The 16972-nt window shown below is 48.0% G+C and overlaps 1 pseudogene; it reads right to left on the bottom strand.

Annotated features, from left to right (window-relative positions):
• Positions 1 to 4825: 4825 nt before the first annotated feature.
• LOC109697862 (tubulin beta-4B chain pseudogene) lies at positions 4826 to 7121 on the bottom strand (annotated as a pseudogene).
• Positions 7122 to 16972: the final 9851 nt, after the last annotated feature.

Genomic DNA, 16972 nt, shown 5'->3' with positions numbered 1-16972 from the left:
CCCATGTCAGGCTCTAATCCTTCACCTGGGCCCAGCAGCATAGCAGCAGCTGCTGTTAGATGATGAGTGGCTCTGCGACATTCTCTAGACCTTCACAAGTCTGTGCTGACACGCTTCTCTTGAGGCTTCCCAGGGGCCCACACAGCACGTTGGCGTACCATGGACAGATCCCCTCTGTACCATTAGGATGGCCAGGTCTTTCAGTCTCTAGCAGCAGAGCAGTTCGCGCTGGACCTCCTGCAGGGCCTGTTCTTGGTTTTGGCTCCACTCACAGTTGGCTGCCCCTGTGTATCCCAAGTCCTGCTTGATGAGACATTAACCAATTTAATGACCTACCCAACACCATGCCAAATAAATCCCCCCAATTTTTTTTTTTTTTACTAAAATTAGAGTCAGTTTCTCTCTGCAGTCAAAAAACCCTAACAAATGTAAAGCCTTAGGAGAGTGTGGGGGAGGAAAAACATCAGGGGTGGTCAGCTGACCCAGGCACAGCTACGTGGCTCTGAGCCAAGCAAGGAGGAGGATAGTATAAACACACTCTGGCATGGCATGCTGATGATGGCATAACAGATCGTGTCACCTCCAAGATCCTGAGGGCCCCTGGAGCCAGAATGCCCAGGGGAGTTATGTCCAGATTTCCTACCTGATAGGTCCCCACTGGACCCTGTGTTGATGAAGTAAGTCCCTGCTCTCCATGCCCTGGAACTTTTAGCTGACAAGGACAGCATGCCACTATAGAAGATTCTACTCAGATCCATCTCAGAGAACTGCAAAGAGGCCCTACTGTACTTAGGAGCAAGATGCAGAGGAGCCCACTCTTCTCACTATTTTTTTTTTCACTAAATATTCAGTCCCTGGTCCCTATCCCAGCCCTGTCAGATACTCAGTTGGGAACCTCTGTTTCCCAGGAATCACTCATGACCTTGGCCACTGGCTTCTCCAGAAAGGAATTCTCAGGGAAGCTGAGGCTAGATCACCCAGAAACTGCCCAGCTTCTTTACTCCAGGAGCGTGGACCCTAGCGTAATGGGGTTGCCATCATTTTCATGGATCATGCTGTTATTGTTGTACTGAAAAAAAGTCATTACCAAATCCTAGGTCACCTAGACCTTCCCCAGTGTTACCTTCTTGAATTTTACAGTTTTGTGTTTTACACTTAGGTCTATGATCCATTTGAGTTCAGGTTTGTGAAAGGCATAAGGTCTATGCTTCAGTCTGTGTGGGCTGCTATAAAAAATGCCTTACTGTGTAACTTATAAACAAGAGATTTACTTCTCACAGTTTTGGAGGCTGGAAAGTCCAAGTCATGGCGCCAGTAGATTTGGTGTCTGTTGAGGGTCTCTTGCATCAATGGCATCTCCTCCTGGCCTCCTCACATGGTGGAAAAAGCAGAACAAGGCAGCACTCTAGAGCCTTCTCTGCTGTTTTGGTTTTGGAGAGGTGGGTGCACAGGATTGAACCCAGGCCCTCACACATGCTGAGCACATTCTCTACCATGGAATGACACCCTTGTCCTGGAGCCTCTTTTATATGGGCACTGATCCCACTCCCCAGGGTGGAGCCCTCATGGCATAATAACCTCCCAATGGCCCCGCCTCTCCCTACTATCACCTTGGTAGGTAGACTTCTGTATAGGAATTTGGGAGGGACACAGACATTCAAGCCATAGTAGTCTGTACCTAGATTGTTCCTTTTTCATGTGGATGTCCAGTTGTTCTAGCACCATTTGTTGAGAACTTTCTTCATTGAATTGCCTTTGTTCCTTGGCTGTTCCAGAACAACTCAGCCCATGTATGAGACCTGGCTGCAAGGGGCCATGAGACCAAAGAAAGAGACAGACAATCCAGAATTTCACAGAGTGCAATTTATAAGGGGACTTACTGACAAAAGTGGGTGGCAGCAAGACCAAGTGGATCCCTACGATTTGGACCAGAAAAAGGGATATATATATATTGGTTAAGATGAAGTGACTTCATCCAAGCCAGAATGTACCTGGTTTATCTTAAGCTAGAATCAAAGAGCCAGGCACATTTCCTGGCACCAGGATGGGTTGTCCACATGCCTTTGTGTGGTCTTGTCTGCTTATAGTTTTCTGGGAAACTGCACAGGAAAATCTGACTAGCAGGAAAATACTCTGGAGCAATCATTGTGTTACAACTGAAGACAGCTGCAGGCATACCATACTGAGTCCATACTTTAGTCAAAGGCCAGCGGACGCCAGGAACGGTGGCTCTTACCTCCAATCTCAGTACCTTAACCTCACTGGAGGCTGAGGCAGAAGGATCGCGAGTTTAAGGCCAGCCTGGGCTACATAGAGAAACCCTGTCTCAAAAAAAGGGGAAAAAAAGATGAATTGAACTATATTTGTTTCCATCTATTTTTGCTGCTACTCCATTTTTAAAAACTGGAAATGCTATTGATGATGCAGAGGAAGCAAATGGCGGAGGGCCAAGGGAGCTTTGCATGTTCTTTATGAGAAATCAGAGGAACACTGCATTTACTTTTTTTTTTTTTTGTGGTACTAGGGCTTGAAGTCAGAGTCTACACCTTGAGACACTCCACCAGCCCTTTTTGTGATGGGTATTTTCAACATAGGGTCTAGCGAACTATTTGCCCAGGCTGGGCAATCCTCCTGATTTCTACCTCCTGATCTCCACCCATACCTGACTGAATTTGGTTTTCTAGTGGCTGTGCTGGGGCTTGAACTTAGGGCCTCACACTTGCTAGGCTTGCTCTTCACCACTTGAGCCACTCTATCAGCCCTGTTTATGTATTGGGTTTTTTGAGATAGGGTCTCCCAAACTATTTGACTTGGGCTAACTTTGAATCCACTACCCTCCTGATCTCTGCTCCTTAAGTCGCTAGGATTACAGGTGTGAGTCACTGGTACCTGGTGTCTTTTCTGCCATATTACTCAATGTCCATCAACATTTGTCCACACAGGCTCTCTTTCATTTGTTTCTTTTTTACTTAAAAAAATAAGCCAGGCTGGGCACCCCTGGTGGCTCATGCCTACAATTTTAGCTACTTGGAAGGCTGAGATCTGGAGGATTGTGGTTCGAGGCCAGCTCAGGGGAAAAATAGTTCCTGAAATCTCATCTCCAAAAATAACCAGAGCAGGATGTGAGGGTGATCTGGCTGCAACATCTGTGACCCAATTGATCACCAGGGTTGGTTCAGCTGATCTGGCTGAGTAGGTGGGTGTCCCCTTCCTCCCTCACCACTCCACGTGCATCCCTCCCAAAGCTGTGCACTCAGTCAAAGAGGACGACCACTCCTGTTAGAGGAGGACCATTCTTTGGTCAAGGGTACAGGAGTAGCCGTGCTCCCTTGCTAGGACCTCCAAACAAGCTCTCAAATATAACCAGAGCAAAAATGGACTGGAAGTGCGACTCAAGCAGTAGAGCGCCTGCTTTGCAAAGCCCTGAGCTCAAACCCTAGTCCCACCAAAAAATAAAATAAATAAATAATAAGCTAGGCTGGGTAGGTAGCTGCCAAAAAGAGGGGGGAAAAGCCTTCTCTACTTTAATGTCAGAATGTTAGTCCTCTACATTTTCTTTTAAGAATTTTAGCAAGTACAAGGTTCTGGATTCAATCCCAAGTACCACAAAAAATAAGAAAGAATTTTAAAAAATCTCCTTTTTAGCATAAATCCTTAATCCATTTGGAAATAACTTGTGTGTAAAATGTACTGAATGATTCTTCCCCTTATGAATCACCTGTGTTTCCTTCTCCGAATCATCCTCTTTCCTTTCTGGTCCTCCTCACCCCCTTGCCACATAATAAAGGTCCAGCTTTCTGGGGGGCTTTTAAGTTCTATTTGGTCCCACTAGTGAGTTCATCTGTTCTCACACTACGGTGAGGTGAGGCTTTGTTATTTGCAGTAGCTTTATAAAAAGTCTTATCATTTGCCAGGCAGGTCCCCCTCATGCATCTTCTCCAAGCTGGATTACCTAGTCTTGACCTTTACTCTACTAGATACATCTTAAAATTAATTCTTCTCCTCCTCCTCCTCCTTTTTCTCCTCCTTTCCATTCCATTCCCCATCCTTCTCCTCCTTTTTTATGGACAGGGCTTCACTATGTAGTACCCCATGCTGGCCTAGCACGCCTCACAATCCTCCTGCCTTAGCCTCTGAAGGACCAGAATCACAGGCGTGGACCCCCATACGAGATACCACACCAAACTTGGAATTAACTTTTCAATAGCTCAAAAATTCCTGTGGGGACGTGGATTGGAACAGCATTGAATCGCGGCACACTTTGCAGAGAAGGTGACATTATCGTATCAACTCTCCCAGCATCAAGGTTCACTTATTCAGTCTTTTAACATGTGTTGAAAGGCTGGGGGTGTGGCTCAAGTGGCAGAGCCCTTGCCTAGCAAGTGGGAGCCTCTGAGTTCCAACCCCAGGATTGCCAAAAGATGTGTTCATATTTTCTGCACATATTTTATTTCACTTATTTCTGAGTATTTTGAACTTTTTGTTACTAGTGAATGCGTTTTTTTTTTTTTTTTACAAAAGTACATTTTCTAACTATTTGTGGGTGGCTTTTTATGGTCATCATTATGTTTAATCAACTTGCTAAGCTCTCTTATTCCCTCTAGTAAATCATCTTGGATCTTGTTTAGTTTTTTGGTAGTACTGGAGTTTGAACCCAACCCACCAGGCTTTTTTTTTTTCACTATGAAAATGCTTTAATGGTGTCTGTACAACACATGACGTCAAGGCAGAACAGCAAGAGCACAGTGGACAAGGCTAGCAGAGAGGCTGTGAGTGAATAAAGCGTTCACACTGCTCCCACACCTTTTAGCCGCTAGAGACAACTCTAGACCACCTCCTCCTCTGCGGTGGCGTCCTGGTACTGCTGGCACTCAGACACCAGGTCGTTCATGTTGCTCTCGGCCTCAATGAACTCCACCTGGTCCATGCCCTCGCCCGTGTACCAGTGCAGGAAGGCCTTGCGCCGGAACATGGCCGAGAACTGCTCCGAGATGCGCTTGAACGGCTCCTGGATGGCCGTGCTGTTGCCGATGAAGGTGGCAGACATTTTTAGCCCTCCAGGCGGAATGTCACAGACAGCTGTTTTCACATTATTGGGGATCCACTCAACAAAATAGCTGCTGTTCTTGTTTTGGACGTTAAGCCTCTGTTTGTCCACCTCCTTCATGGACATGCGGCCCCTGAACACAGCAGCCACCGTCAGGTAGCGGCCGTGGCGGGGGTCGCAGGCAGCCATCATGTTCTTGGCATCAAACATTTGCTGGGTGAGCTCAGGTACTGTTAGGGCCCGGTACTGCTGGCTGCCCCGGCTGGTCAGGGGAGCAAAGCCAGGCACGAAGAAGTGTAGGCAGGGGAAGGGCACCATGTTCACAGCCAGCTTCCGCAGGTCAGCATTGAGCTGGCCAGGGAATCTCAGGCAGGTGGTGACCCCACTCATGGTGGCGGACACCAGGTGATTCAGATCACCGTAAGTGGGCGTGGTCAGCTTTAGGGTTCTGAAGCAGATGTCATAGAGGGCTTCATTATCAATGCAATCGGTCTCATCTGTACTTTCTACAAGCTGGTGGACTGAGAGGGTGGCGTTGTAGGGCTCAACCACTGTGTCCGACACCTTGGGGGAGGGCACCACGCTGAAGGTGTTCATTTTTTTTTTTTTCATTTTTCTTTTATTATTCATATGTGTATACAAGGCTTGGTTTATTTCTCCCCGCTGCCCCCACCCCCTCCCTTACCACCCACTCCACCCCCTCCCGCTCCCCCCCTCAATACCCAGCAGAAACTATTTTGCCCTTATCTCTAATTTTGTTGTAGAGAGAGTATAAGCAATAATAGGAAGGAACAAGGGGTTTTGCTGGTTGAGATAAGGATAGCTATACAGGGAGTTGACTCACATTAATTTCCTGTGCGTGGGTGTTACCTTCTAGGTTAATTCTTTTTGATCTAACCTTTTCTCTAGTTCCTGGTCCCCTTTTCCTATTGGCCTCAGTTGCTTTAAGGTATCTGCTTTAGTTTCTCTGCATTAAGGGCAACAAATGCTAGCTAATTTTTTAGGTGTCTTACCTATCCTCACCCCTCCCTTGTGTGCTCTCGCTTTTATCATGTGCTCATAGTCCAATCCCCTTGTTGTGTTTACCCTTGATCTAATGTCCACATATAAGGGAGCACATACGATTTTTGGTCTTTTGAGCCAGGCTAACCTCACTCAGAATGATGTTCTCCAATTCCATCCATTTACCAGCGAATGATAACATTTCGTTCTTCTTCATGGCTGCATAAAATTCCATTGTGTATAGATACCACATTTTCTTGATCCATTCATCAGTGGTGGGGCATCTTGGCTGTTTCCATAACTTGGCTATTGTGAATAGTGCCGCAATAAACATGGATGTGCAGGTGCCTCTGGAGTAACAGTCTTTTGGGTATATCCCCAAGAGTGGTATTGCTGGATCAAATGGTAGATCGATGTCCAGCTTTTTAAGTAGCCTCCAAATTGTTTTCCAGAGTGGTTGTACTAGTCTACATTCCCACCAACAGTGTAAGAGGGTTCCTTTTTCCCCGCATCCTCGCCAACACCTGTTGGTGGTGGTGTTGCTGATGATGGCTGTTCTAACAGGGGTGAGGTGGAATCTTAGTGTGGTTTTCATTTGCATTTCCTTTATTGCTAGAGATGGTGAGCATTTTTTCATGTGTTTTCTGGCCATTTGAATTTCCTGAAGGTGTTCATGATTCTGTCTGGGTACTCCTCCCGGATCTTGCTGATGAGGAGGGTACCCATCCCAGACCCAGTCCCGCCCCACCCCCCACCTCCCGCCCCCCCCCCCCCAGCCACGGAGTGGGTCAGCTGAAAACCCTGCAGGCAAGCACAGCTCTCTGCCTCCCTCCTCTCAGCGTCCAGCACTGAATCCAGCAGCTCTGCCCCTTCTGTGTAGTGCCCCTTGGCCCACTTGTTCCCAGCACCACTCTGACCCCGAAAACGAAGTTGCTGGGCCGGAAGATCTGTCCGAAGGGCCCCGAGCGCACCGAGTCCATGGTGCGGGACTCCAGGTCCAGGAGCACCGCGCGAGGCACGTACTTGCCACCAGTAGCTTCGTTTAGTACACGTTCATGCGCTCCAGCTGGAGGTCGCTACCCCCATGGTACGCGCCGGGAGGATCGACGCCATGCGCTCCCAGAACTTGGCGCCGATCTGGTTGCCGCACTGCCCGGCCTGCAGGTGCACGATCTCCCTCCTGGCGTCGGCGGAGCAGGCAACAGAATAAACAGAGGGGCAGACGAGCAGGCGCATAGAGTGCTGCAGGCATTTTTTTACTGTACTTTTTGAACTCAGGCCCTACATCTTGAGCCACTCCACCAGCTCTTTTTTGTATTGGGTATTTTCGAGACAGGGTCTCACGAACTATTTGCCTGGGCTGGCTTCCAACTGAGATCCTCCTGATCTCTACCTCCTGAGTAGTTAGGATTACAGAAGTGAGCTACTGGTGCGGGCTTAGGCATTCTTTAAAAATAGATTTGGGGAGAACCTGAGGAGGTGTAGCTAAAAGTCTTTTTCTGCATGTTGTTTAGACATCTCCCAACTCCACTGTCACTGAATGCAAGAGCCAGGTAGTCTGAACCCCAGCAAAGCATAAGGACTCAAAGGCAATTACATGCAGCTACATGGGAGGCAGAGATTGGAGATTGGGAAGACCACAGTCTGCAGCCAGCCTGGGCAAAAATCTTGCAAGACCCCATCTCAACAAACAAGCTGGGCATTATGACCCAAACAACCCCATCTACGCAGGAGGCAAGGGTAGAAGGATCATAGTCTGAAGCCAGCCCTAGACAAAAAGTAGGAGAGCATGTCTAAAAAATAAAACAGCCAGGTGTTGGTGGTTCACATCTGTAACCCTAGCTACTCAGGAAGCAGAGACGGAAGGATCGAAGTTCGATGCCAGCCCAAGCAAATAGTTCATGAGACCCTATCTTGAAAAAACCCATCACCAAAAAGGGCTGGTGGAGTGGCTCAAGGTGTAGGCCCTGAGTTCAAGCCCCAGCACCACAAAAAAAAAAAAAGGCTAAGACAAAAAAGGACTAGGGGTATGGCCTCAAGTGGTAGAGCACCTACCAAGCAAATGTAAGATCCTGAGTTCAAACGTCAGTACTACCAAAAAAAAAAAAAAAAGACACAGTAACAATTCACATGGATGCCATGAGGCACAGGACACAGGCCCAAGGAGTAAATAAGCTGCCTCTCCCATCGCCACTAATGCCCTTCCCCTGTGTATGGGGCTTATTGCTTGAATGCAACAAGGGCAAAAGGACCTGGGAAACAGGGAAGAGATGGAGCAGAAGCCAGGTAGCAGATCTGTGCTACTGAAGTGGAGCGAGCTTAGCAGAGAGCCCAGGGACAGCAAATGTCAGGAAACCCCAGAAGCAAAATCTGCTTCATGTTGGTGAGGGACTCACCTTGAGTGCCAATCTTACACACCCAGCATAGACCAGAAGCTGGAGATGAGGTACAGCAAATGCATTCTGAACATTTGGGGGCAGTGCCTCGAGGACATGAAGAACCGCCAGTTGGCCAAGGGCTGGCTGAGCTGAGGAAAGGCTAATTCAGCCCCGTTTTCCTCATGGTTAGCAAGCCCAGGGTCTTGGAGAAACTGTTCCCAGCCCTGAGATCATAAAGACTCTCCCGTCTTCCGTGAGCTTCACTGTGGCAGGAGGAGGAAAAGAAGGCATGGGGGGAAAGGAGTGGGCACATCCACACATTGTACACAGGTGGTCAACAATAAGCCTTTTCCCTTTCCATTGTTGAGGTCAATCAGGCCCCTCACACTTTCTTTCAGGGCCCTGTGATGAGCCCCTAGGCTCCTTTAGTCTTTCCCTCTACCTATTGTGCCGGCTGCCAGGACCAGGACCATTCAGGGTCATATTGACCTTGTTCCTACAAGCTTAGGGGACATTTTCCTCTCCAGTGATCCTCCTTTTTCCCGAATGCACACTGTTCAGAGCTCAATTCTGGGGTCTCCGTGGCCTCTCTGAACAACAGGATGTGTTACCAGAGTTGGAGGACCCTTTTAGGGACCTGTCATCCTTTGTGTCCTGGCTGACCATGGAGGGCTAGGGCTGTCCTCCTTAGACTTCTTAGATCCTCCTGATCTTTGCCTCCTGAGTAGCTAGGATTACAGGTGTGAACCACCAGTGCCCAGCACTAGTAAACTCTCTTCATCTCTACCTCAATGTGCAACTAAAATTATTTTTTTTGCAACAACATCACAAATTTGGCACTCAAGGGTCAGGTGGAGGTCTCCAAAGCAGCAGAGGACTTGGGGACATGCACCTGGGGCCTAGGAAGGCGGTGAGGACCCCAGGAACTTCTGGGGAACTACTTGTCTTGTTTCTTGGCCATGTGTTCACTTTGTGACAATTCATCAAGCTGTACCTTTATGAAGGGCTACAAGTATGCCTCAGTGGTAGAATGCTGTGTGTTCAAGATCCAGGGTTCAGTTTCCCAGCCCCCCTCCCCAAAAGCTGTACCTGTAGGATTTGTGTGCCTTTCTCTTTGCACGGTATACTTAAGCAAGCATTTACTTTAAAGGATTTCTTTGTCCATATAGATATTCAGTTGACTCAGCTCCCTTTACTGAAGAGTTGTCCTGGGCTAGGGGCGTGATCTCAATGGCAGAGCACCTACCTAGCCAGGGAGAGGCCCTGCGTCCATCCCAGGGTTGTCCTTTTCTCACTGCTACTAAGTGGCTAGGGAAATAGGACTGAAAACAAAATCTTTTTTTGTTTTTACACAGGCGGGAGCGTTCAGGTGACACCCCGCTTTTTGAAAAAGGAGACCGAGACAGAGATCCCAGGAGGGGAGGAGCGAAGTGCAGCAGGTGTGCGTGCTCCGTGCTTGGGTAGGGTTGTCGCTGAGCTGGAGCCAGGGCTGGGGGAGGCTTAAGGTGGGGGGACAGTGAGCTGAGCTGGGCTCCGGGAGGGACCAGGGACTGTGGACCCCTGCGGGTGCTCCCTGCTGACACCCCAGTCTTATCCTAGGAAGCCCTGGCTCCGAGCCCCACCTGAAGCTGCGTGGGAACATCATCAGAATTCTCCCAGCAACCCTCAGGCTCACCCGCCCCCAATTACCCATTCCTCCCAGGCCTGCCAAACCAGTGGGGCACCAGGGTTAAAAGGGTTAAGTGGGTCCCGCCCTCCCCTGCCTAAGGGCCCTGATCCGCTGGGATCCTGGGGGGAAGGGAATTTTAAATAACAACAACAAAACTTGCCCAGACAATCCCTCCTCAAAAGTAAAAGAGAAAGAGAACAGTTATACTATTGAGCAGGCATCCAGTCAGAAAGTGTCGCAGCTGGAGGGACTGCAGATAGAAAGCAAGAGCTCTCTTCCCAATGGCCGAGGGGTTCGAGCCAGGAAATCTGTACATTTTGAGATTTGGGGTTAGGTGGCACCTGAAGTGAGGCCTGGTCCCTCCCAGGAAACTGGGAGGTCTGGGCTTTATCTTCCTGATGATTCATTGGTACATCTCAAAGAGCTGGCTCCGGGTCCCAGAGGAGTGGAAATGTCCCTCAATTGTGAGGCCAGCCTAAGCTTCCTTAGCCATTAAAAAGATTTACATACACTTGAAAAGGACAGAGGAAGGAATTCCAAAAGAAAAGGGAAAGGAAGAAGAGTCTTAGCCTTATTTTCAACCAAGATAATTAAGCCTTTTGTTTTTAACTTTCATTTGCCCTTAGAATATTCCTGCTTCCCAGTATTGCTATGAAATAGTAACTCTACAGTATTTCATGAATGCCATTGTTTTTAGCTTTTCCTGGACAAGTAACAGATGCCTAGATATCCAGCGAGTCTGCAAAGTAAACCAGTGAGCGGATTCAGGATACATTTTCAAGTCAGCACAGCACATTTTCCTTGGGAGAGCAATCTTTAAATATATCACGCCCACGGTGAAGGGTTAAGGCAGAATCTTGGTAAGCAATGTGCAAACATTTTCCCTGGCCATACATTAATTTTACTAGCCGCGGTGACATCTTTATTGCTTGAACCTTCAAATGGTTAACTGTCTGAGCGTTATTTCATAGTTCCTTGCAAAGTGTGGCCTAATCCAGGCCTAAGGAGTAGCTTAACTCTGGAGTCTTAGCATTTAAATTTTTGATTAAGAGCTTTCTTTATAAGGCCTGAAATCTGTCTCCTGAGTGTTCATCAAGTCTATAAGTAACGTATTTACATATTCTGGATCCTTCCACAATTGTTCAGGCTTCCTAAATAGCGTGTCTCCGTGTGAATGGCAGAGACCCCAGGGCCACTAACTAGTATGGAAATCTGACTATGAGTTCAAGGGTACGACTTGAACTGCCACCATTCACCATTCGCGGTTGTATTCAGTTTCACTGGTGAAGATAAACCTATCCCACGGGCCAGTTTCTCTTGAACTGTTACCACAAGAATGTAGGTAGGCTTAAGCGGGAACAGACAAATGCCCCAGCCTACAAGACTCCGCTCCGAAACCCCAGGAGAGCATCCCCTATATCCTTTTGTGCTGCACTCCCCACACCGTGGTTAAGACATGCAGGGGAAAAGAGCCTCAAATGGGAAGGGCCAAGAGCATCTAATGCGATGCAGCGTGTCTTCCCACACTCGGCAGCCTCTGCTGAGTGGCCACACCTTTTGGGGAGGGCATAAGGGGCGTGGCTCAGCTTCACACCATTCAATAACCGCATCCTATTGGATGAAACCCCAATCCCGCACGGTTCCCAGGCAATCAATCCTTCCCTGAACTGCCCGCCCCACACCTGCAGGTGATCTTTTGCTTTCCTGATAAGTCCCTCTTTACTCTCTTCCTAATCCTTCTGGGGTTTTTGCTGCACCTGGGCAGTGCCCTAATCTTAGACGTTGTATCTAAGAACCGAGGAGCATCTGGAAACCCCCCAAACGACCAGTAATAGAATCGATCCAAATCAATAGTTACATTCTTATAACAGCCGATTAAATCTCTCTAAATAACAAACCTTTGCCCAGCCACCCATACTGCACTGGAGAGAACCTGTATCCTAAAGTGAATCATGTGACATTACACCTGTCTTCTGTGCTCTCTATATGTGAATGCCAGCTTTCGATTTGTCTGTTAATTGGATGCTCTTTTTTTTTCTTTCTTTCTGAGGGTTCAGGCTGACCGTGAACTATGTAACCCAGGATGGCTTTGAACCCGAGATCCTCCTCTCTCAACCTTCTGAGTTCTGGAATTAAAGGCACACAGCACCATGCATGCCTGACTTTTTTTTTTTTTTTTTTTGGCTGCAGGGGAAGGACTGTGGTTTCAGTTCAGGACTTTGCGCGTGCAAAGCAGACGCTCTACTGCTTGAGCCACACCACGAGTCCATTTTGCTCCAGTTATTTTGGAGATTGGGCTTCTCTCAAACTTTTTGCCAGGGGCTGGCATTAAAACATGATCCTCCTGATCTTAGCCTCCCAAGTAGCTAGGATTACAGGCGTGAGCCACCAGTGTCCTCTGCTTTGCTTCTCTATGCAATTCGTTCATTTCCTTTGGCATTTACAGTTTCAGTATCCATTTATTTTCTTAACTGTGATACCGATGTAGCAGTGACATTGATGAGTTGTTTCCTAGCTAATTGCTGCTTGACTATATAAGTGAGAGTTAATGGAGTTTTTTCCCCCAGCATTAAACTATTTCAAGCAGACTAACTTCAAATTTTAACAAATAACATGTTTGGGCTGGGGTACTGCTTCATGGTAGAGCATTTGCCTAGCACGCATGAGGCCCAGGGCTCTATCCTCAGCACCACGAAACAAAACAAAGCAAAACAAAACAAATAACCACTACTGTGAAGAAGGCAGCCAGGCCGGACAGACAGCAGTCCTAATTTTGCTAGAGCTGGGGGCATGGCCCTGAGTTCAAATTCCCCGTACTGCCGAAAAATATAAATTTGCTAGAATACCTTCTCCCTTAGTTGACGTCAGTACCAGCGTCACTTAGTCCGGCAAGGCTATTTGCGGGATCCCTAGTCCAGTCCTCCTAAAGGATCCAGCTGGGGCTCTCCCACTGACAGCTCTGTGGCAATTGGGATAGCTGACTTTGTAGGAATTTCTCCAGCTCTTTCCGACTTTAACTGCCTCATTGTCTAGGGAGAGAAGCCCTATTAAATATCAAGTGTGGTTATGGGAATGGCGGGGGCTGGGGAGGGGAAGAGAACAGGCCTCGTGAGCTGAGATACCAATCGACACCAATTGATATTGATATTTACCAATTGATATTGATAAAGTGAGAAATTTCCAAGGAACTTGCAGAAGAAGCACCTTATGTAAGAAAAGGCTAGCCTGGGACAAGTCGTTGCTGAACACCTTCATTTGTTCTGCCCTCTGCAATCCCCCCAACCTGCTCATTTTGAGCCATTTGCCAAGCATTTCCTAGCGGAGGGTTTTGTCCTTCTAGGCTTCCGTGATTCTCTGCTCTCTGTCATCCTGCACGCTCCAAGAAAGATCAATCTTTTGTGACAGTCTCTCTTCAACACCCTGGCTTCCTGCAGTGGTGACATCTACATCGGCCAGAGCAGGGATCACTCCCTTTAGTTCTGACTGAGCATAGACACAGGATTTCCAGCCTCCTCCCCCTCCTCCTCCCCCTCCTCCCCCTCCTCCTCCTCCTCCCCCTCCTCCTCCTCTTCCTTCTCTGGGGTTGAGCCCAGAGCCTTGTACATGCTAATCATACATTCTAACACTGAGCTACACCACCACCCATCTTTTCTCCCTCCCTTGCCTTTCTCTAGAGTTCCAAATGCAGCAGCTGCTCCAAAGATCAAATAACAGTCAGGGGCTGGAGGCATGGTTCAAGTGATAGAGCGCATGTCTGGCAAGCATGAAGCCCTGAGTTCAAACCCCGCTACCAAAAAAATATATAAAGTCAATTCTTGCCTCTATCACCTTTTCCCTAATTTAGTGTCTTTTTTTTTTTTTTTTTTGCAGTACTGAGGTTTGAATTCAGGGCCTTCACCTTGAGCCACTCCACCAGCCCTTTTTGTGATGGGTTTTTTAGAGATAGGGTCTTGAGGAACTATTTGCCTGGGCTGGCTTTGAACCATGATCCTCCTGATCTCTGCCTCCTGAATAGCTAGGATTACAGGCATGAGCCACCAGTGCCAGGCCCTAATTTAGTTTTAAGAGCTGTCAAGACAATGAAGATATGGGTCTGAGGGTGAGGCTCACTGGTAGAGTGCTTGCTTACAAGGCTTTGTGTTCCATCCCAAATAAGAGAGAAAGGGAGATGGAGAGAGATGAGGAGAGGAGGGTGGGAGAGAGGACTGCAGGAAGGAGGGAAGATCGCCAAGACAATGGCAGTTAGGGGTTAGGGCCAGGGGATGATCTGATCTGTCCCTTACATACAGTGTCCTTGGACCAGCATATTTTGAAGAAGCCCCAACAAAGCACATTGAACTCAGTGAGGGACTCCCATCTGTGTTCCGAGTCCACTTCTGCAACATTTCCTCTCTTACCTGTGGCGGGAAGTGAGTATGGCCCTTAGCAGCCTCTCTGGGTGGGTCTCTAATGTCCTAATTTCTTCCAGTTTGGGTTGGGGGTGGGGGAAGCAGTTGGCTTCCACTGGTGACCAAACCCCTAGATGTGGTGTCCAGAGTCTGACTTGCTTGCTCCATCAAACATGTTTACAAGCCAGATACCAGTGGCTCACGTCTGTAATCCTAGCTACTCGGGAGGCAGAGAGATCAGGAGGATCACGGTTCAAGGCCAGCCCTGGTAAATAGTGCCTGAGACCCTATCTTGAAAATACTCAACACAAAAAGAGTGCTAGCAGAGCAACTCAAGTGGTAGAGCACCTGCCTAGCAAGCATGAGACCGAGTTGAAACCCCAGTGCTATGGAAGGAAGGAAGGAAGGAAAGAAGGATCAGAGCAGGACTGGTGGAGTGGCTTAAGTGGTAGGGCGCCTCTCTAGCAAGCATGAAGTCTTGAGTTCAAATGCCAATAATGCAAAAAATAAAAGTCAGTGATTGCCAGGAGTTTGGAGGAAGGGATGGGTAGAATACAGAGGACTTTCAGGGCAGTGAAAGTGATATTATAGCGGCGGATTTTAACTCAGGGTCTCACACTTGCTAGACAGGTGCTCTACACCTTGAGCCACTCTGCTACCCCTGTTCTGTGACAGGTTTTTCAGAATAGGGTCTCAAGAACTATTTGCCCAGGGCTGGCTTTGAACCGTGATCCTTCTGTTTACTGCCTTCTGCGTAGCTAGAATTATAGCAGTGAGCCACTGACACCTGGCCCCCTCAAATTCATAACTTTTTAAAAATAAACTTTAGTCTTTAGAGCACTAGGTTCACAGTAAAATCAAGAGGAAGGTACAGAGACTTCCCATTTGTCCCCGGAACTCTCCCCACCACCACCCTCACCCACCTCCACAGCTTACCCCTTCTGGCACCAGGATGGTACATTTGTTTCAATTCGGGACCTACCACAATCACCAAGGATCACCAAGACCCCATGGTTTGATTTAGGGATTAAGTTTTTCTTGTTGCTATTCTGAACACCTGGACATAAAGCCTTACCATAATAAATTGACAATCTTAATTTATTTGTTGTTTTTGGCAGTTACTGGGGTTTGAACTCAGGGCCTTCGGCTTGCTGGGCAGGGCAGGCACTCTACCACTTGAGCCACTTCTCCAGACCAACAGTCTCAATTTAGAGGCCTGGTTGTTCTACCCTGGGTGCCATACATTGTGTGGAAGGCTATGAGGGCGAGGGTGATGTTCTCTTCCTCCAGAGAAGACTTGGGTCTGTTTCTGGAAGGCAGCTGAGACCCTGCAAACCCTGGATCACCTTAATGCAATTTCCAGGGATTGGAATAATCCCACTGTTGTCTACAGTCGTGTAAGGCCCAGGACTGTAGTCCTTTAGAGGGCTAGTCTATTTCTAGACTTTTGGGTTTCCAACCCAAAGTGTGAGGGTTTTTCACGGGGCCCTCCTTCTTGGGGGGCCCAGAGCTGCAACTTGTAACCCTTTGCTTCATAGGTCTGTCAAAAAAAATGAGAAGCTGTTCAGCTTCTCAGACTCTCCACTGGAGTTAGCAGGTGGCCTTCAGGGACAAACAGCATTCAGTGCAGCTCAGAACATTCCTTCTTTCTCCCACATCTTGCCTCTGTCACATCTTCCTGCTCGTTATCACTGGGATACTGTCAAGCAAATCTCTCTTATTTGGTTGACATCTAGCTGTCGTCAGTGGGAGCTGTGGTTTAAGTGACTTCTGTCGTTGCTAGATGCAGAAGTCATTCAGCACTGTGCTCTCAGGGTCTGCTGAGAGTCCTTGTTCTCAAGTACTGCACAGCGCTCCTCAGTGTCACCTGCTTCCTCTCCCAGTACCTAAGTGCAAATAACGCTTCAGTGAACTCTGTCACACAGGCCACCAGACCTCTTGTGCAAGAACTTATTCTTTTTCTTCTACATTTCCTTCTTTCCTTCCTTCCTTCCTTCCTTCCTTCTTTCTTTCTCTCTCTCTCTCTTTTGGCAGCACTGGAGTTTGAGCTCAGGGCTTTGCACTTGTCTAGCAAGATCACTTGATCGTTTCTTTTGAGACTGGAGCCTCACTGTGTTGTCCAAGCTGGTCTTACACTTCTGGGCTCAACTCCTCCCGCCTCAACCTTCCAAGTAGCTAGGACAATAGACACCCACAACCGTGCCCAACTGCGTGAGAATTTCTTTGTGAGGTATGTATATCTAAGAGCAGGATTACAGGGTTTTAGGCTGGATCTAGTGGCTACTTAATGTGACTGGATAGTGACATATTGTTTTCCAGAATGGCTGTGCCAGTCCACATGCCCACCAGCAGCATGGGTGCTCTCACACCCTAACATCCTTGCCAGCATTTGCTACTGCCTGCACCTCTAGGTGTGTGCGTGCACGGGCGCCAGACTAAAAGGTATAAAGTGATATCTCATTGCTGCTTTAACTTGCATTCTCCGACG

The sequence above is a fragment of the Castor canadensis genome, chromosome X, assembly GCF_047511655.1.
Source record: "Castor canadensis chromosome X, mCasCan1.hap1v2, whole genome shotgun sequence".
In the NCBI taxonomy this organism is placed as follows: Eukaryota; Metazoa; Chordata; class Mammalia; order Rodentia; family Castoridae; genus Castor; species Castor canadensis.
Note: the sequence above shows the minus strand (reverse complement) of the source record. Positions and strands in the feature narration are given on the sequence as shown.